This window comes from Mustela erminea, chromosome 15, assembly GCF_009829155.1.
Source record: "Mustela erminea isolate mMusErm1 chromosome 15, mMusErm1.Pri, whole genome shotgun sequence".
Lineage (NCBI taxonomy): Eukaryota > Metazoa > Chordata > Mammalia > Carnivora > Mustelidae > Mustela > Mustela erminea.
Window position 1 is genome coordinate 85,323,562 of NC_045628.1, and position 22,253 is coordinate 85,345,814.

Consider the following 22,253-nt stretch of genomic DNA (forward strand, 5'->3'; position numbering starts at 1 on the left):
ACAAAATGCCTACTCTTAATTAAAAACCAGCATCCATGTGAATATCCTTTCAGATTGGTAGTTCTCACACTTCAGTGTGCATTACAGTCACCTGGAGGGCTCATTAAAACAGATTTCTGGGCTCTACCTCACAGTTTCTGATTCAGCAGGTCTCAGGTAGGGCTGAGTTTCTAACAAGTTCCCTGATGAAGATAATGTTGGGTTTGGGGACTCTTTGAGAATCTCTGTTCTGAAGTGTTACTCAAAAGAATCATGGTAACTTTTTGGTTAGTTGGTTTTTGTTGCTGGTAGCATAGGTGATTGTCCTGGTACGTTATATGTTATTTAGGATCTCTGGCCAGTCATTGAGACCATTCAAAACTCCCAAACGTTTCCAGATACTGCCAACTGACAAGTACTGCAAAAAAGTCCATTAATTATAAGTGGGCTATTGAGTGCTAAATCTTACACATAAGATTTTTGAACTAGGATTTTTTGTGTCACAATCCTAGTGAATTCAAGTGAAAATAGATTACAGAAAAGTACAATTTGAAAATTTTGTAAAGGTTTCTCACTTAACCGATTTTCAACTACCTATACAGTATGAGAAGTGGAACACTGTAACAATGTTTTTATATAAGTATATTTGAAGATGCCTGGGGTGCCTGGCCAGCTGTAGGACTCCTGCTTGACCTTGCTGGGGTCATGAGTTTGAGCCCCATTTTGGGTGTCATGGTTATTTAAAAAAAAAAAAAAAGAAAAATGTTGAAGTGCTTATACCTGACAGATGAAGGTTTTAGAAAACACTCTTGGTCTTTGCTTACCATCTTGGTAAATAATGAATATAGTGACACTCTTTTGATGAGTTAAAATGTTGACTCAACCTTTCTCTTTTGTGAACTGATCTTTTAGTTGACTAGATTGAAGGTACAGATTTGATAAATGCATTTTCCAAGACAGTGAGTATATTTATTAAAATAATTTTCTATTGGTTTGCAGCTTTAATTTTAATTACTCGTTTTAGAAAGTAATGCCACCAAGGAGTTCAGTAAATGGAAATTGTTAAGCAATTTTATGGTAAAGTTATAGCCTAGCTCATGAGACCTTACAAAGATTTATGCTGCATGTATGTATTATTCAAACTCTATTCAATACATTAAATGTAGTACATTAAAACAATTAAATTGATCCATAATGAGAGCATATAGTTGTGATACTGATTATAGTTCCTTTAAAAAATTTTGACTATTATTAGTGCAAAGAAACAATCACCTGGTTTATAGCCTTTTAAATATTTCAGCAGGTAGTTTCTAGAACCTTGTGTATGTCTGCTAAAATCTGTGTATAGGAAACAGAGAGAGACTTGTTATTTCGATGTCACCTGGGTGCCCCTCTCGCTCTTGCTTCCCAAAGATTGCCATACTATAACGTCCTCTCAGTTTTACCAGGAAATCCACATTGACCAAGCATTTTGTGGTTTTGTGAACTAGAAATGGGATTGAATCTGAGTGGTTACATATCTGTCCTCAAGGAAATCAACCCATCTACCTTTTATCTTTCAACTTTGCATCAACCTACCCCCCCTCCTTTTTTTTTTTTTTTTTTTTTAAATTAAGGAGTCAGATTCCTTGCTCCACCGGAACCCAGGATTCAAAGAGACTACTAGGTTTCTTCCCCAACATGGCTTATTACCCTATTTTCCAACTGTGAAATTCTCATGTAGTCTATTGAGAGTAAAAGTTTCTTGAATCTGTTTTTTAAAAATTACATGGATAGATTTCTTACACATTTATTTTTCCTCTTCAGTTATTTATTACTAGTTTCCTTCAATCAAGAAATGATTAACTCCTGTGACAGTACTTGGACACTACAGTAAATTATATTTCTACAAGTCAGTGCTTTATTTTTAGGAACACAAATGCAGAAAAAAGGTAAAATTTGAAAAAGCAAGCTGTTAATCTACACTGAAGTTTTCTTTTTTTTTTTTAAGATTTTGTTTATTTATTTAACAGCACAAGTAGGCAGAGTGTTAGTCAGAGAGGGAGAAGCAGGGAGCCCCATGTGGGGCTCGATTCCACGATCTGAGCCCAAGGTAGCTGCTTAACCTACTGAGCCACCCAGGCGCCCCTATACTGAAGGTTTCTGATTCATGTTGTGGTTTCCCTATATAGCAATGTCCCCTAATCTGAGGAAGAAACATTCTAAGACCCCCAGTGGAAAAGCACAGACAGTACCAAACCCTGTACGTACTTTTCCTAATTAACAGGCGTTTCTGCAGTAAAGTTTAATTTATAAATTAGACACAATAGTCGGAGATTAACAGTAATGAGATAAATATACAATTTATCAAAGATACAATTATACTATAAATAAAAGTTATGTGAATGTGGCCTCTGTCTCAGAATATTGTACTGTATTCAATGCCTTTGATGATGTGACATAGCATTTGTGATGAGATAAAGTGAGGTGAATGTCTTAGGCATTGTGATGTAGCATTAAGCTACTAGTGACCTTCTGACCATATGTCTGAAGAGTATTGTCTACTTCCAGACTCTGGGTAACTGAAACGGTGGAAAGCAAAACTACAGATAAGGAAGACTTCTGTATTCCCTGCACATCTGATCTCATATTTAACAGCCCCAATTATTATCCCACTAGACAGGTATAAAAACTTTAGATTTATACTGGTTCTGTTGCTACTATTAGAATAACACATGATCATTAATTAGGAAAATTCAGAAATCCTTATTTTTTTTGTTTTCTTTATATTATGGTATATTGACTTTGACCTGGAGCCATTAAATCTTTTAAAATATTAGAGGAGGTCAGAAGGTTTTAGAAAACGACATGCTCCAAATTTGGAGGGATAGGAAGTATAATATAGAAAACAAGTATTCAGATTATTAATTTCTCCCTTGCTATATAACATGGATATATTTTTAGGAGGAACTCGTTTATGTCCCAGTATTTGTGCTACAGTGTCAGAGCTGAGGTAAACTAAGATATAGTTAGGTTCATATTATGATCTTTTAGACCTCTGAATGGACAAGATACTCCCTAGGTTGATTGAAATTATAGATCTTCAAATTTGAATTATTTTGCAGCTACTTGAACCATATGGAAGACGACCTGTCAAAAGCAGTTTCTAGTCATTCATTTTTTGGATATTACATAAGTATGATGTACATGTTAAATAATTTAACATTTAAAACATTCAGTAGTGGTTTTCTGCTGTTGCCGTATTGACGGTTTCTTGCAGTTTGGGCACTGCAGATAATAGCTGTATGCAGAGTAGAACAACCCTCAGTTCCCATGGCACTAGTGTTCTAGACCTAAAGGAACAAATAGAGGTGAAATAATTTATGAGGTCTTAAAGGTAGAGAAAGTGACAGCTGTTTCAGATAAGAGGACTAGAAAATGTCTGTCTCAGGAAAAAAAGGGACAACATTGTTTTATTTGGTCTGTGCTGATAAAAGACACAAAATGTGGGTGAAGTGGATGCCGTAAATCTACTGTTGGAGCTGTGCTGTTCAATGTGGCCATAAGTGGGCTATTGAATCTTTGGAATGGGACTAGTGAAACTGTAAGATTTTTAATTTTATTGTAATTACATTCAATTTTTCAGTAGTGTTTAGCATATTTGGAAGAACTTGGGTATTCAAATCTTTTGCATCTTAAGTAATGAAATATACATACACATAAATATTGGAGAGAATTTGCCAGTTGAATTAGATGTGTAAAGTACAGAATTGGAAAGATTTGGTAAGAAGAAAAAGAATGTAAGTTTTTAATATGGTCATATGTTGAAGTGATAAAGTCTGTATATATTGGGTTAAATAAAATGTACTATTTAGCTAATTTCATCTGTTGCTTTTTTTCTCTTTAATGTACTTAGAAATTTAGAATTTCTTACATTGCATTATTTTTCTTCTGGTTAGTGCTGGTCCAGAACAGTAACTTTGTCAAATTTCTCTTTTCCTTACATGGATATAATCCCAGAATCTCATAACATGGTGTAATTATGCTGTTATTTTTTTCTATTTTAACAAATGAACAATTTGAGTTTGAACTTTAGAGTTTATATATTCACCATTAGGTGTTAGATTGATTTCCTGGTAGTATAATTGTTTGGTGTTTGTGCAGGAGTGCAAGAAAGAAATTTGAATACCAGCTTTTAGGAAATAAATTATACACATTAAGTTTACAGTTACTTTTTTCACTTTTGTTATTTTTCTTTTGTGTTTATTATTTTACTTGATACTTGATAAAATTTTAAGTCCCCAAATTTTATTGTCCTACAAGATTTTTCTTAAAATCTTTGTGTGATGATTTTGTGTTCATTCATTTGTTTACTTGATTCTGTCCAGAGTGTCCGCTCTAGGAGAGTGCGGATCTTATCATTTAGTGATTTGTCTTCATTTTATATTACATCCTCATTACCTGTTTGTTTAGTGAATGAATGACCCCAGTTGAGGGCAACACATGGTTGTTGACATGAGAATATACAACAAATAAAATATGGTCCTTGCCCTCTTGGGATTTAGAGTCTGGTGGTTTTGCAGAAGCAACGTATAAGACCAGTTGGTAGTAAGGAAGGGTATAGGAAATGTTCTGAAAACCTAGAAGCAAGTATTCACTTACACTGGGAAGACTGGGAAGAATTCGCTAAGATGATAACTTTTGAGCAGGTCACAAAGGTGAGTAAATACTTGCTAGCTGTAGGTTTTTTTGGATGTAGAGGATAGGGAGGGAGGGTTGTGGGAAGATGGAATGGTGTCAGAAGGGCTAATAAGTGAACAGAGATCCTGAGCAGTTAGGAGCTATTTAGGGGAGGAGGTAAGAGTAGAGAAGGTAAGAAGTAATGTTTAGATAAAACTGATCTAAGTAGAGGAGTTTTGATCTTTGCCTTTTAGGTGACTGGGTGTTAGGAGAGAAGTAAATGGATCAGAAAACAGACCACATAGATCGTTGGTTCACTCTCATATTCTCCTCCCCCCACATGATATTTGAAAGGATCTTTAGTGTCCATGATGATTGTTCCGATTCCAGATGGTAATTCAGAAGTAGAGTGAATTTAACAGACTGGTGTGTTGGTGGGAGAGGAGGAGATGAAAAGTGATCTAGGAGTTTTCTAGTTTGAATGATGGGGTGATGATGGTGATAACCATTAACTGAAACACAGAAGGTAAGTGTGTTCAGGATCAGGGGTGGGGTAGCTGCTTGAGGGAGAGGAAGGTATTGGATTTTTTTAATATTTCAGTTTTGATTGTCTATGGTGGATTGTTGGGATTTTAAAACTCTGCTGGTAAATATGTTCTCAGGCACTGTCATTTGTTAACTTGTCATGCTTTTCTTTTGTTCTTGTAATTCAGTTTTCACATCGTATCTAGTGCATCCTTTTAAAATGTGAATTAGATCATTGTAGGTCTCCTTTTTCAGATGCAATAGCTTTTCATTTTAATTGAAACCCAACTATAAGGGTACCTGGGTGGCTCAGTTGGTTGTACCTCAGACTCTTGGTTTCGGCTTAGGTTGTGATTTTAGCCTTGTGGGGATAGAGCCTGGCTCATGCACTCTCTCTTTCTCTGTCCCTCAAAAATAAAAACAAACGAACAAAAACAAAAAACCAACTATATTGTTGGCCACAGGGATTTTTTTTTTTTTTTTAAGTAATCCCTACACCCAACATGGGGTTCAAACCCACAACCTCAAGATCAAGAGTTCACACTCTACCAACTAAGCCAGCCAGGTGCCTCTAGGTCACAGGGCTTTTTATGATCTGTTCTCAGTCTACCTTTCTAACCTCATCTACTTTCCACCCCTTGTGTACTAAACACTAAAATTGTTCCCCTGTCTCCACAGATATTTTTGTAGGTTTCTTAAGAGTCTTACAGAATTTTCAGTCCTGTCACTTTCTCAGTATATCATGTTTACTTACTTGCTTGTTATGCTTGCATTTTATTCATCTCTTATTAATGTTCCCCAAATCATAGCACATTTGACACTCAGTATTTTTTGAACCAGACTCCAGGAATATCATGGAGTAATGGCATAAATTTAAGTGTAGTTTTCAGAACCAACTAAAGTTTATGGATGAAAATCCCAGATTGCTTATTCATTTCCCAAACAGTTATTGAACATTTTTGTCTCAGCTCATTTGTATAAGAGTGAAGAAAATAAAATTGGTCCTCACCCTCATTAAGCGTGAAGTTCAGTGGGTGGCAAGAGAAATCATGGGAAGAAATGATAAATTCTTAGACGATTTCATCATTGTACTGAGCGTCAGAGAAAGAGCCATTAGAGAGTATAAGCGAATAGTCCAGTTTTTAATAGAATTTAGGAGAATATGTACCCTTACATATGTCCATATAGAAATCTATCTAAAAAGAAAGTACTAAGAGCAAGTGATAGAAGGACATGTGAAGGGAGTAATTTGAAATGGATGGATGGAAGTCACATTTTAAACTGAGGCTAGAGAGTTGTTGAGGTTGATGGCATGGAAGGAAGCAAATTTTTAACTCCTGGAACAATAAGGGCTCTTAAATTTTTTCAATTAAAAAAGTTCCCAAGTGTATGTTTTGTGTATTGGGTGTCTCAAGTACAGTGGTGTTTTGGTGTTGGTGGAATCCTAAGCATTAAGGAAACCACAGGTATTGGAAGGAAATAGAAAAGCCTTCCTGAAGTGTCAGGGTCACTTGGGTGGCTCAGTTATGTGTCCAGCTCTTGATCAATTCTTGATTTTGGCTCAGGTCATAATCTCAGGGTTGTAAGACCAAACCTGTGTCAGGCTCTGTGCTGTGCATGGAACCTGCTTAAGATTCTCTCCCTCCCCCTCTTAAAACGCCTCTTAAAGTGTCCAAATCCAATTTCTATTTCCAGAAAAAGAATACCTTTTTTTTTTTTGAGTATAAAAAAATATAAAAAAAAAGTATAATACCTTTTTCTGATTGAGTATAAAATGAAGGCTGTTGATTGTAAGTTTACATATTAGTTTCTCTGTTGCACCTTTTTTCTTTTCTTTTTTTTTTTTTAAAGATTTTATTTATTTATTGGACAGAGAAATTACAAGTACACTGAGAGGCAGGCAGAGAGAGAGAGAGAAGGAAGCAGGCTCCCTGCTGAGCAGAGAGCCCAATGCGGGACTCGATCCCAGGACCCTGAGATCATGACCTGAGCCGAAGGCAGCGGCTTAACCCACTGAGCCACCCAGGCGCCCCTGTTGCACCTTTTCTAATCATTGGTATATGTTGAAGAGAAGATTTGAAGCAGGAAAAGTAGGACAGGTTGGCTGCAAAGAGCAATTCCTTGGGAAATACTCAGAAGGGTCTCCTATTAACGTGTAGCAACTTCAGCTTATAGTTTCTGTGATTATCCATATACATTTTTTAAAAGTGTGATCATCAGATACACGTCTATAGACACTGAAGGTCTGATTATGGCAGTTCTCTAGTAATTGAACTTTAAAATGACAGAGTGGTTAAGATTTATTTCCAGAGAAGTCATTCAGTAAAACTTGGATGATATGAAGGGAACGCCTAGTCCTCCTAGAAGATTTGAAAAATAACTTGGGTATTATATGAAAAAGAGTTTGAAAAACTATTCTGTACAAATATTGGGAGAGAAAAGCATATAATACAGAGTTTGAAGAAACTATCTCACTTGGTCTTTTATTAACAGTTCCTATTTAAGAGTGGGTAATTATTCCAATACTCTAAAGGGTTTCTTCAGGGCTACCGATTCCCTTCCATTCCTTTATCATTGTCTTTGAGTTAACATTCATTACTGTTCATTTTGATGGATTATAGGGATTTTTAAAATTACCTATAAAGGAGGCATTATTTGCTTTTCTGAATTGCCTTTACAATATGATTTGAAATATTTCTAAGAAGATTAACATTTTTCTCAAATAGTAGACATTACTAAGTTCCTGGATTTAGGTTTTTATCTTTCATTTATTTTATAGTAAATGCAAATTCGTATAAGTTAGGAAGAAAGAGAATGCCACTTAGTTGGGACCTAAACAAAACAATTTTCTGTTTTGCCATTTTTTTTCCTCCTTGACTTCAGAGCTGTTGAAAAATTGGGAGATAAATATCCAAGTGCAGTATTTGTGAATGTTTTTAAAAATTTCCAGTTTACATTATGATTAAACTTTAGTTAATAATCAACATGTTAACAGTGGTACATGTTGTCTAACATCTACATGGAGGACAAATAAATTGAGTCAACTCAGGTTAGCTAAAGTTCTAATGTAATTTTTTCTTTATAGTTAATATGTACTGTATGAAATAGAAGAGTGTGTGTGTATGTTTTTTGGTTTGGGGTTTTTTTTAAAGCCCCGAGATCAATTCCTGAGCTGAGATCTAGAGTCATATTTTAACTGACTGAGCCACCCAGGCCCCCTTAAGTGTATTTTAGTATTTACTTGAACCATAGTTAAATTTTCTTTGTTTCAGTAGTGTGGAAAGAGAATTGGTTTAAGACCACTAATTGCTGTTTGAACTAATTTGTATAAGTTTTTCATAAAAATTTTCCCCCAGCATTCAGTATCTTTACCATTTCATTAATTTCCCATGCTCATGATCCTGCTTTTAGCTCCCTTCCTCATCCCAGGATTCTTCCTGGAGAATCACTTTTTTCTGCTCCAATCTAAGCTGTTGCTGTATGGAACAGATGCAGCAAAACGATACCCAGTAGAGTTTCAGTGCTTTTCGGGATTATATGTGCTTTTGGCTGAATCATCATTAAATGAAAGCAACTATTCCTTTCTTGTTTGTTCTTTAATCGTTATTTTCTTTGGGGTAGTGCTTGAAGATACGCATACACAATAGCATGGGTGCTAGTACTATGATGAGTTTTTTGTTTTCCAGAATTTTATCACATAGTTAAAAATAACTTAGGTATTAGAATGCTAATTTAATGTATGTGCACTGTTGCTGTCATAATTGGATCTATGCATGCATTTGGTCAATAAAAATCTTTTTTTTTTAAATGGATAGGGCCTATGAATGAATTGTGAAGAATTTTATCATTGTTACATTTGGAAAGAGCATAGGTGAGTATAAAATAGAAGTGGTCATAGATCATGAATCACTGATTCTATGGTAGGTACTGTTGAATGGAATATTAGTTCTGTTTAAGTATTTGCTACATTTAAGACTTAGGGCAGCCAGTATGGGGTAGTTACAAGGTGCTCCTGTTGTTGAGCAGTTCCAAACCCTGGTGGCAGAGGTTGGAATGTAGTACAATAGTTACTGTTCAGTGGTGAAGAAAAGGCCTAAGGGAAAACAAGAGGATGGTAAACATAGTAGGAGCAACACCTTTGAATTTGAGACTTGGATTACATTTACATGACTTGGGAGGCAGGGAGAAGAAAGGAAAATTTCAAGAAAGCACACGTGAATATAAAATAAGTCTTGGAATCATCAATAGAAATCGTTTTGTTGTGTTTGACTTGGAGCATCATGTGCAGTAAGTTATCACGTATTCCATTACCCATTGGGGAAAAAAATAGTATGCTGTGTATTCAGCTCAGTGGCAGTGCTCAGTATATTAGGGTGACTTCACTTACTAAATATGAGATCTGTTTGTCCAAAATTAAGTATTATAGAGAGTTTGGAGAAGAGAAATGAGTAGAAGATAAACTAATTGGGAAGGATGAGGAGAGTGTTCTTGTTTAGGCAAGGGAGATTTAAGGACCATTCAGAATAAAAGGGAGAGAATTACTTAATGAAGTATATCCAAGGAGTCGGGAAGGTAGAAGTGCCTGAGTATCATTTTCAAGATGCATTATAGCTTGTCTTTGAGAGCAGGTGTAATCAAAGAAGACCCATTATGAGCAAAGCCTGGGAGCTGATAAATGTGCACGAAGCTGGTAGTAATCCAGAAAGAGAATAGAAAACTAATGAGATCTTACTCCATGGTAAGGTATATTGGAAGTTTTTGGCCAGAGAATGGTGGTGGTCAGGTTTGTATTAGTAAAGTTAACTACATTTTGGAAAGGGTACATTTGTAGGAACTCAGACTGCAGGCAAGGAAACCAGTTTTTATATGTTACTTGGATTGGAAAGGAATAGTCAAGACCCTAATTAACTATGAAATGGTCAAGGCTTAGTGGTTAATTGGATGTGGGGGGCGGCTGTTATGTGGGAAAACAAAGATGACTAGTTCTTAACCAAATGGTAGGTGACTTTGGTGCTACCAACTTCGAAGAATAGAACAGCAGTCCGGATGGAAGGCTTCAGGTTCTTGTGACATCTACTAAGTGTTTTCAGCATGAAAAATTGTGATGCTTAGGAAAAGGTATTGGCTCAAGAATTTTGTTGTCAACAAAATCTGCAATAATTAATAAGTGAAAGTATGAGACAAATAGTTCACCAGTGCAAAACTTATATAGATTAGGGGCTATGATACCTTCTAACCATCTATGTAGATGGGGTTTAGGTAGGTTTTAAAGGGCTTGGTGAACTAGGTTGATTCTGAAGGGTTTGAACTGAGTCTCATACTGGAGTACTAGTGTTTGATCCATTAATACTGCAGTTGTGTGCATTAGTTATAGAAACAAACTTGTTAAAGGAATGAACATTTACTAAAGATTCATTTCATTCATATTTGGTCAGTGGTCAGCACAAGGAAATATGGAAACCAGAGGTGGACTAACACCTATTGCCTTACTCTTCAAACTTAAGTTTGAATTACCTAAGTAAGCCCTATAGTACAGTCATCATTCAAGTACTTGTTTGAGATCTAGAAATAATCCTTAGCACACTGTTGTACTTTGGAAAGCATTAACACCTAATAAAAGTCAACTAGCCTTCAAATACTATTAATACATAAACTACTCTATATTTTTAAATTATTTGAATAATAATACGCATCTGGTATGCAAATGTGAAAATACAGTACGCTATGTAGTGCAAGTAAATTTCTCCATGTTGTGTCTTCCGGTTGCCCAGCTTCTCTGTTGAGGTGTATTCATTGTTACTAATTTCTTGTGTATGCTTCCAGAAGTTTCTGTGTGCTCATAGAATATTTGTATTCTGTGTTTGTATACATTCTTAATACATATGCAAGGACACTGTACACACTTTTGCCATTTACTTATTTTCTCACAATATTCAGTTTTGGAGGTTGTTCAAGTAAATGCACATGTGAGAGGGAGAGAGATCCATTGTTTTTACATCTGTTGCTTGGTCATTATTAGTTATGTTATATGGATCTTTTTTGGCCGGTGATTAATGTATGTTCTCTCCCTCCCTCCCACCCCCCACCCACCACTTCTCCCCTTTATATGCTCTAAAGTATGTATTTGGGGATGTATGTGGATATATATGTAGGATAAAATTTCTACCAGTTCAATTGGTCACTGGGTATGTATATTTTTAAAGGGTTTTTTTTTTTTTTTTGATGTTCCCTATCCTAACTAAAGACAATGAGAATTTAACTTTATTCCCTGCAGTCCCCAACCAAATGCATAAAGTCAGTAAAGATCAGAAATTAATAAAAACTGATGGGACTGTTGCAAGTAATAGGTAGAAGTTTTAGAATAGAAGTTATGTGATTGAACTTGGAAGAGCTTTAAAGTCTAAAGCTGGCTAATAAGAATTCTGGGAATCAGAGGGGCGCCTGGGTGGCTCAGTGGGTTAAAGCCTCTGCCTTCAGCTCAGGTCATGATCCCAGGGTCCCGGGATCGAGTCCCACATCTGGCTTTCTGCTCAGCAGGGAGCCTGCTTCCCCCTCTCTCTCTGCCTGCCTCTCTGCCTACTTGTGATGTCTGTCTGTCAAATAAATAAATAAATCTTAAAAAAAAAAATTCTGGGAATTAGAGACCTAAAGTCTTGTGCTTTAAATACTAGATTACATTAAGTGTTGCCTGTTTAATTAAAACTATTAATGTCTTTAAGAGAGTTATCAATAGATTAGATTTTTTAAAAAAAGGTTTATTTATTTTAGAGGGAGAGTGAGAGAGTGGTGTGGGGTGGGGGGAAGTAAGGGCAGAAGGGGCGAGAGAATCTTGGGCAGATACCTTGTTGAACATGGAACCCAATATGGGGCTTAATCTCACAACCCTGGAATCATGACCCGAGCCCAAACCGAGAGTTGGATGAGCCACCCAGGTGCCCAGTATGTTAGATTTTTTAAAAAGACATGGTGAACATTAACAGTTTGCCTTGTGAGAGATATTATAGTGAATATAATAATGGCTTTTTTTGTGTGATAGAGAAGGGGAGGAGGGCATTAGACTTGAATTCAGAAATTTTTCACTTAAAAAAAATTTCTACGATTCTCCAGTGATGGGAATGGGCATAAAGTTGTGGTGCTCAAATACTTAATTTGGATTTCATTTCTTGAGTGTCAAAAGTAGAAGAACCATAAACTTTTCTAGAAGAATTCCCATCTTTGGTGTTCATACTACAATAGCACTTTGAATTTTAGATCTTGTATTATTTTGAAGTACTAGAGGGAGGTAGATACGTCATTCATAAACCAAAAAGGATGGAGGCTCTACGCTGTATTTTAGATTAGCTCAGCTAGAATTAATAAAAAAAACTCAAAGACACTGTGGATTTTATTCAGTGAATTATTATGTATGTTTGAAGACTTTATAGCAAGATGAAATGATTTTCTTAATTAAAAAATCATATCTTCATATAGTAACTTTAAACAGTTATGTATATTGTTTGCTCAAGGACTTGAATGAGCAGTTTGCTGTTCGCAGAACTGAAATCTTGGTCAGAAGTCATTTATTCCACCATTTGTCATAATCGTGAAGTGTTCTCTCTCTAAGGTATGACTGGAGTATACACATTATTTTGTTTCACCACATATTGCCCTAGTAAATAGTTGAGATTTTTTTTTTTTTTTTTAAGATTTTATTTATCAGAGAGAGAGGCAGAAGTGGAGAGAGAAGCAGGCTCCCTGCCAACCAAGGAGCTGGATTTGGGACTCGATCCCAGGACCCTGAAATCATGACCTGAGCTCAAGGCAGCAGCTTAACCGACTGAGCCACCCAGGCATCCCGAGATTTTTTTTCTTGATGAGATACCATCATGAAGGCTTGTGCCAGGTAGTGACATGATCTAGTTTATGTATTAGAAAAGAATTTTAGCAGGCACCTGGGTGGCTCAGTGGGTTAAGCCTCTGCCTTCGGCTCAGGTCATGATTTCAGGGTCCTGGGATCGAGTCCTGCATCAGTCTCTGCTCAGCAGGGGGCCTGCTTCCCTCTCTCTCTCTCTTCTCTCTGCCTCTCTGCCTACTTGTGATCTCTCTCTGTCAAATAAACAAAAATCTTTTTTAAAAATTTTTTTAAAAAAAGAAAAGTATTTTAGCTACTCATGGAGACTTGACTGAAAGAGAACCAGAATAAAAAGCAGGCAAGCCAATTAGACCAGTAAGGAGAGGTGAAAGGTTACCGTGGCTTGGTCTTTAAAGATTATTGATAATATAAACAGGTAAGGAAGAGTAGAGAGAGCTAAAGAAGGGTGAGAGAATAAATGGATGTAGCATTAATGGTCATAAAGTATGTCTACATGTGATGTTGATGAAAGCTTGGGGACCAGTGTTGCCCTCCAAGTTACAAACCCACTGAAATGAAAGAAGGAAATGACCCTTGGGAAATGAGAAACTTGTCTGGTTTTTAATCTTGTTATCATTTGAAATTTATTTTTCAGTAGAATATCACACATAATTTAGAATGGTCAGAACTCCGTATTTTTTTTTTTAGAACTCCATATTTATTTTAACTTTGTTTTTTGCTTTTTTTGTTTTTTCTCAATAGGAATGTGCCCCCTATTTTGTGCCTTCCATTCCAGAATTTTTATGGGGAAGTCTCTTTAAAAGCCTGCTTATTCTTTTGTATTCTGCTACAGTAGTGGTGGTTATTAGTATGTGAACATTTTCATTTAAAATTTCTTTTAGAATTAAATGATTCTTACATAACAGACAATTCTTGGGCCCTCTGACTTATGAGGGGTAGACCATAAATTCTCTAAGGCAAAAGGACTCACACCGCAGGTGCTTACTGCAGTTTGTTGAATCAGGAGGCTGTTTTTCCAAGTTCATATTGGAAGTGATTAGCAGAACCCAAATGAGGTTTTATGTCACACAGTTTTGTCTCAAAATTGAGTGTAATGAATGCAAAATTACTGGAAATGTTTAACAAACTCTGGTGGTGACTGAAAATGGGAAATAGCATAAGTAGCATTAATGGTTTTAAAAAGGAACTGTAGGGGGGCCCCTGAGTGGCTCAGTCAGTTTAAGCATCTTCCTTCAGCTCAGATGGTGATCTCAGGGTCCTGGGATCGAGAGCCCTACATCTAGCTCCCTACTTGGTGGGGAGTCCGCTTTTCCCTCTGGCTCTCCCCATTGCTTGTGCTGGCTCTTTCTCTCTCAAATTAATTAATTAAAAAAATAAAAAGGATGGCAGAGAGTTCTGAGGTTCACACCATTTAGATCCTGCAGCTCCTTGCCACGGGAAGGCCTGAAGTCCTCTTGGGCTCTGATGAGACACAGTGCAGTGCATCTGGAGCTTTTGCTGATTGGGAGTATGTTGCATTTACAAATGATGTGAAGGTGTAAAACATTTGAGGACTGAGATTTATTAATTTTTTTTAATGCTTTGTTTTTGTGTTTTCTGTTGTCTACAACCTAATTTCTCAAATCTAGTGGTAATCAAACAGGAAATTTTGCACATTTTTAAAATGTGACCAAAAATTTTTAAAAGACTTTATTTATCCATTTATTTAGAGAATGTGCATGGGTAGGGGCATGGGTAGAGGGAGAGGAAGAGAATCTCCAGCAGACTCTGCGGTGATCCTGACACAGAGCTCAATCCTAGGACTCTGACATCATGACCTGAGCTGAAACCAAGAGTCAGAGGCTCAACCCACTGAGCCCCACAGAGACCAAAATATTTAACTCTTCTGTTTTTAGACTTTTCAATCCCTTTTTTAGAACATATGTTGGCATTTTGTATCCAGGACAAAGTATTTTCATCACTGATTTAGTTTAGCACCTGTTTTCTACCCTATATTTAAATAAATGTAAATAGATAAAACAACAGATAATAGTTCAGATTATACTTGCACGACGTTTAATTTCTCCCTGATATAACATTTCATATTATTTACTGCATTTGAACACATGCAGTGGATTCTTTTTTTAAAAAATTTTTTACTATATATATATATATATATTTTTTTTTAAATTTTTTAAATTAACATATAATGTATTATTTGTTTCAGGGATATAGGTCTGTGATTTATCAGTCTTACACCACACCCAGCATGCACCACAACACATATTTCCCCAGTGTCCATCACCTGGCCACCCCATCTCTCCCACCCCCTTCACTCCAGCAACCCTCAGTTTGTTTCCTAAGATTAAGAGTCTTATGGTTTGTCTCCCTCTCTGGTTTCATCCTGTTTCATTTTTTCTTCTCTTCCCCTATGATCCTCTTCCTTGTTTCTTAAATTCCACATATCAGTGAGATCATTTGATAATTATCTTTCTCTGATTCACTTATTTCGCTTTGCGTAATACCCTCTAGTTCCATCCATGTCATTGCAAATGGCAAGATTCCTTTTTTGATGGCTGAGTAATATTCCATTGTATATGTACACCACATCTTCTTTGTCCGTTCATCTGTCAGTAGACATCTGGGCTCTTTCCATAGTTTGGCTGTTGTAGACATTTGGGGTACAGGTGCCCCTTTGGATCACTACTTTTGTATCTTTGGGGTAAATACCCAGAAATGCAATTTCTGGGTTGTATGGTAGCTCTATTTTCAAGTTTCTGAGGAACCTCCACACTGTTTTCTAGAGTGGCTGCACCAGCTTGCATTCCCACCAGCAGTGTAAGAAGTTCACCTTTCTCCATGCAGTGGATTCTGCAAGAAGTGTTTTTATTAAGTTGATTCATTCATTCATCAAAGTAGGGTAACAGTAGTTGTTATTTTAATGTGCTTAAGTATATGGTAAAAAGTAAACTGTGCATTTCCACTGCTTTTTTCATTATGTATAAACACGATTGATACATTGGATACATTGAACTTGGAAAAACAGCCTCCTCACTGATTCAACAAACTGCAGTAAGCACCTGTGGTGTGAGTACTTTTGCCTTAGAGAATTCACAGTCTACCCCTTATAAGTCAGAGGGCCCCAAGAATTGTCTGTTAGGTAAGAATCATTTAATTCTAAAAACAGGCCTGGGACCTTGAAGTTGACTTAGTTATAACTTTTCTTAGAAGTCATTAGTTATGTATGATATAAGTCATTAATTTGTACTTCATTAGATTTCATATGAGTGTTTGACCTTTGGAGAAAAAAAGACAGTATGTGCATGTGTGTATTTATATGTACATCATATATATCAGTAAACTTTTCCTGAAAAACCTGGTTGTCCTCAATAAAGCTGAAAAACCTAAATCTTTATTTTTTCTTTAGTATTTCCTAGATTTCAGTGTTATTTAATAGTATTTATAAATGATTCTTACCTATTTACTCAAACGATACCTTATTTTATGTACTTATTTCTTAATTTTGAGTTGATCTTTCTCTGATTCTTGAATCCAAAAAAAACTTAAAATCCCGGGGTGCCTGTCTGACTCTGGAATAGGTGATTCTTGAACTCAGGGTCCTGAGTTTGAGCCCCACGGTGGGTGTAGAGCTGACTTAAATAATCTTGGGAAAAAATTAACCTTACAATCCTGCTTTTTAAAAATTTGGAATAGCCTGTCACTTAAATTTGTGAGTTTTGCTTGGTTTGACAGCCTTATTTTTTATAAACCACCTATCTGAGGGGCTCCTGTCCAGTCAGTACATCCTGTATCAGAGCAACCTCTGTATTATTTTGGTCACCACAGATTAGTTTTGCATTGTTTTTGAAAAATATAAATGGAATCATAGAATGTATACTCTTTGCCTCTCGCTTCTTTCATTCAACATAGTGTTTTTGAGATTCATCCTGTGTTGTTGCATATCAGCAGTTGGTTCTCTCTTATTGCTGCATAGTGTACCACTAAATGAATATGCAACATTTTTTTTCCAGTATCCTATTGATGTATTCTTGGGGTCGATTCCAATTTAGGGTTATTATGATTAAGCTGCTATGAACATTCTTGTACAAGTAATTCACACATTTCATTTTCCTTGGGGAAAATATCTGGGAGTGGGATTGTTATAGGGATAGGGGATGTGTATGTTTCTCAGAAACTGCCAAACAATTTTCCAAAATGTGTGTCCTACTTTATACTCCCATGAGCAGTGTACCTGATTTCTGTTTTGCCTCTGCATCCTTCCTAGCACTCAGTATTGTCAAGTCATGTTTGTTTTAGCTGTTGCAGTGAGTATGTAGAGGTGTATCGTTATGGTTTTTAATACACATTTCCCTAGTAATTTTTCTTACACTCTGCGGATATTCGAATACCTTTTTATGTGAAGTATATTTGTGTTTCAAACCCTCCTTGCTAGTCCTTTGGAGAGCCCCAGTGGATGCCTGAGCTGTGGATAGTACCAAACCTTATAAATGTTTTTTTCCTGCATGTACATAAATACGATAAACTTTAATTTATAAATTAGGCACAGGAGGAGATTAGTAGCAATAACTAATTAATAGAACAATTATAACAGTATACAGTAATAAAAGTTATATGAGTGTGGTGTCTCTCAAAATGTCTTACTGTTCTGTTACCTTTCTGGTGACGTGCCAATGTGATAAAATGTGATGAAGTGAGGTAAACAATGTAGGTATGGTAAAGTAGCATTAGGCTTTTATTGACCTTCTGACAAAACATCAGAAGAGGATCTCTTGCCTCTGGACGACCGCTGACTGGGTAACTGAAACTACAGAAGGTGAAACCATGGGTAAGGGGGGAACAACCATCATTAACTAGGTTGTGTGGTTTCATTGCTAGCCGTTGTAAAACTTACTTATCTGTGTATAACCTATTGATGTAAAAAAACATGGGTATCTTGATTAGAATTTTGGAAAACCAGATGATGTTGGGAATGCAGAATAGATTGTTCATGTTACGGACTTTTGCTTTTTGTAAAATATCAGCTAGAAAATAGAAATTATGTAATTGAGCATTTATTATGATGTCTGGCATGCTAATGTGGGTAGAAGATACATGGGTTTGATTGAAAAAATCGAAGCCCACTTTGCTGTATTTAACCGACAGTTTGTTTTAAAGATTTTATTTATTTGAGAGAGAGAGCACAAGTCGGAGAAGAGTAGAGGGAGAGAGACAGACTCCACACTGAGCACAGAGCCCAATTCAGGGCTTGATTCCACAACCCTGATATCATAACCCGAGCTGAAATCAAGAGTCAGACACCCAACAGACTGATCCACCCAGGTGCCCCTTATTGCCTATTTTTAATCCAAAAGAGGTGAAGACTTAAAATGTTGAAATTTTTTTTATGTTTTTCTAACTTCCAACTAACTGTTCAGTTAACTGGAAATGTAATGTTACATTGTCTTCAGTTGAAAATGTATTACATCAAAAAGGATGAACTTGTAGTATTTCCATTGTTTTAGAGATCTGCTTTCATGGGTGTTTATGCATTTCCTTGGGAGATGATGACGTTTGAGTTTTTGGCCTAATTTCTTTGGATATATTATTCACTTAATCAGATACTATTTCCTTATACTCTTTGAAGATGTATTTTAATTTTTTAAAGATTTATTTTAGAGCAAGAAAGCATGTGCTTTCACAAGCCCGGGGAAGGGCAGAGGCAGGGGGGCGGGGAGAGAATGCTCAAGGAGGCTTCCTACTGAGAGAGCAGCCTAGTGTAGGGCTCGATCCCAGGACCCTGAGATCATGACCTGAGCTGAAATCAAGAGCTGGATGCCTAACTGACTGAGCCACCCAGGCGCCCCAAAGATATATTCTTTGTTGCTTAAAGAGAATCTTTAGTTAACATTGAAATAAAATTACTTCACTTAGGAGTGTGTTACGTATTTTCACTGTTGTGAATTCCCTGTAATAATAGTGTTCAGTTTATTGATTTAGCAGTCGGTCTTTGTCTTTGTCATGAAAGCAAAGGATCGTATTAGATTGTGAGCTTTATTCTATATATGTTCTCTCTGATGGTAATGTTTGATAATATGGATATCCTCCCGCCTCCATACCTCAAACTTCAGAACATAAGTTCCTCAGAAGGTAACCCCGCTGCAGAGCATGCCAATAAAAGAACGTGGCCCCTTTATGGTTTGATACCATCGGAATCTACTTCAGAAGAAATCATAACCTTTTACATTGATTTCTGGCAAAGCCTTTTCAACATGAGCCATTGCTAAACTCCTGTTTCATAGATATTTACAATTTATTTTAAACAAATTTTTGTAAATTACTGTAAAACTAATTTGAACACCTTTATAGAGTATTTTGAGCCTCCATGCTTGCTTAAGTATCTATATTTTATAAATTTCTTTCTTAGAATAAGTACAATTTATTTACTTGTATTATAATTTATATATTATAATTTACTATATATTATGTAATACAAATTTTATGTAATGTAAGGATTGTGTACTCAGTGGAAAAGGATACCTTCTCTAACTCAAAGGGGAGAATGTTAGGTGCATTGTTAGTAATTTCTAAGAATGGCCTTCCATATCTTCAATGTTTTGTTCTTTAAGAAAAGTCATTAGAAAATATTGTATGTTTCTGACGTAGGGTATGGTTAGAGTAGTCATTTTTCACTCTTAACAATTCATGTGTTTTGGCATGGGAAGGTAAAATCAAACATGAACTTGTATTTATTTGACACAGAGAGACAGAAGGATCACAAGTAGGCAGAGAGAGAGAAAGGAGGAAGCAGGTTCCCCGCTAAGCAGAGAGCCCGATGTGGGGCTTGATCCCAGGACCCCGGGAACATGACCTGAGGTTTTAACCCACTGAGCCACCCAGCCACCCCAAAATGGACCAGTTTCATCCAAAGTGGTATCATAGTCTTGTTACAGTTGTGCTTTAAGATTTCAATTAAGAATTTTTTTTAATGTAATTATTGGCTGGTGTTCCCCACCCCCAGTATTTAGCAGTATCACTTTATAGAGACAGCTGTTCTTCAGCATCAGAAAATAAATGTATCAGCTGTCTTTGTGTATCAACTTTCTAGGACTTTACAGACTTTAAATCCAAATTAGGAGTACCATGAAATGGATGTTCATGTGCAGTGGCTCACTGTAATTGTTAGTCGTTATGACAGACCAGTGTACCATAAGCCTCGTCACTTCTTTGTAAGACCGCTTTAAACAGAATGCTAGTGTTTTTGAGTATTCATATATTAAGCCACCCTTTTAAAGACTAAATATTGGCAACTAAACTTGGATAATTCTAGAGATTACCTTCCTAGGTTTCAATATAGGTAATGAATGCTTCGTAAATTGTGGGTTCACATTTTTGAAAAGTTGAGAAGATAGTATTTGGAATAGTTCAGTTGTGCAGTTTGGTTTATGCGTTCCATTCTTGTCTGCGATAACTTTACTAAAGATGGTAAAATTACAGAAGTATAAATATGCACTAAACCAACTTACGAATGCCCTAATGACTTTACTGACAGATACCTAACAAGGATCCTGCGTAGTAGAATGCTGCTTGTAGGTGGAAATATAGAAAAGATAAATTTTTTGGTGGTTTTTGGCATGCCTTATTTGAAAAAATATTAAAGTTTTATAACTGGGACCATGGGTCCTGTTGGATTATTTGGAATCCCTTTAAATTACATGTAGGAGTTTGTGTTCATATTTTTTTACGTACAGATTTGGGGGAGGGGACTGTTCATACTCCATCCAATTTTCAGGTGTATTTGAGATCCAAATGGGTTTTGGAAGCAATACTAATTTAGGGTAGTTGTTTCTAGTCTTTGGGGGTCAAGTAAATCTTTTTCTGATGGAATACAGGAAATGTATTTGTGTGCCCTGCCCTGGTACAAGCAAGTACAATAAAATGTTCCAGATTAGAGTAGGGATCAGGATCCTGTGTAGAATTTTGGATTATAAGATTTCAAGCAGTGGTGTGCTGAGGGATCAACAATGCAGAAAAGACGACCTGCCTATAGAAATAAAAACTAAAGATTTAGCAAAATAGGCTCTTAATATTTTAAAATTATTAGCAGACTTGGGAGACTAAACTTTTAGGATTTAGTGGTGTTTAAGCCAAAACATAAAATTGAACTGAATTTTAAGTCTGTTGATATTCTCCAAGAAAATGAATGCAAAGGAAAATCTTTCCTGAATGAAAATTACTATTAAGAACTTTAATACTTCTGCCATTTTATTGGTTGTGGAAACTGGCTAAATTTGACTTTTTTTTTTATTCCTAGGAGGGTGAAAGAAAACATGGATGACGCTTCCTGAATTTTGGCTTCTGGGATGAATCAAGTTCAGAGACTAGGAACTGCTGGTGTTGTCAGTATTTCCTCTCAGGTTAGTCAGTGTCTGTTAAAATATTGTTCCTTCCGGGACGCCTGGGTGGCTCAGTTGGTTAAGCAGCTGCCTTCGGCTCAGGTCATGATCCCAGCGTCCTGGGATCGAGTCCCACGTCGGGCTCCTTGCTCAGCAGGGAGCCTGCTTCTCCCTCTGCCTCTGCCTGCCACTCCGTCTGCCTGTGCTTACTCTCTCCCCACCTCTCTCTCTGATAAATAAATAAAATCTTAAAAAAAAAAAATTAAAAAAAAAAAAAATATTGTTCCTTCCTTCTGTTTCCTTAACCATACATACTTCCTGATCCTGGCACTGCTGATTTCATGAATATATGTAGTAATGGTCCCCATGCTTTGAATTAGTGGAATGTTAGTGAATAGTTTATAGTGGAAGCTGAAACCTCTGCTTCTCTGCCTGTATTAAGGGATCCCCAGGGTCACTGCCCTTCTCTCTGAGCCAAGTTGGAGGCTATTTTTAGCTCCAGGTTGCCCTCATCTTTCCTTGGTTAGTATTTGTCCTCAGATAAAAATGAATTGAGAGTAAAAATGACTTATCAAACAGGTCTTTACTAAGAAAAGAAATTTCCTCTTGGTTTTTAGTAATCCCAAGTCTAAAAGCCTTTAGTTCCTTGGTAAGGGTATAATCTTAAAAATGGTTTAATATCATAAATTCAGATCAATACTAGGGATACTAGTTCCGTATCTTCCTCGCTTTCTGCCTTTTGTAAAGGTAACAGTTTTCCTATTATCTTGTTAAGTTAGATAGAAACTTTTATAGGAACATTTACATTGTGACCTTCATGACAGAATTTCCAGTGATGGTGTATGGTCATCCTTATAGATCCACAA

General features: G+C 36.3%; 1 long non-coding RNA gene across 1 annotated transcript; it reads left to right on the plus strand.

The window, feature by feature from the left end:
* The first annotated feature begins 2,052 nt into the window (after positions 1 to 2,052).
* LOC116574582 lies at positions 2,053 to 21,391 on the plus strand. Its single transcript, XR_004279378.1, has 3 exons — positions 2,053 to 2,641; positions 8,979 to 9,034; positions 21,306 to 21,391. It is a non-coding gene; the product is annotated as an uncharacterized LOC116574582 (long non-coding RNA).
* Positions 21,392 to 22,253: the final 862 nt, after the last annotated feature.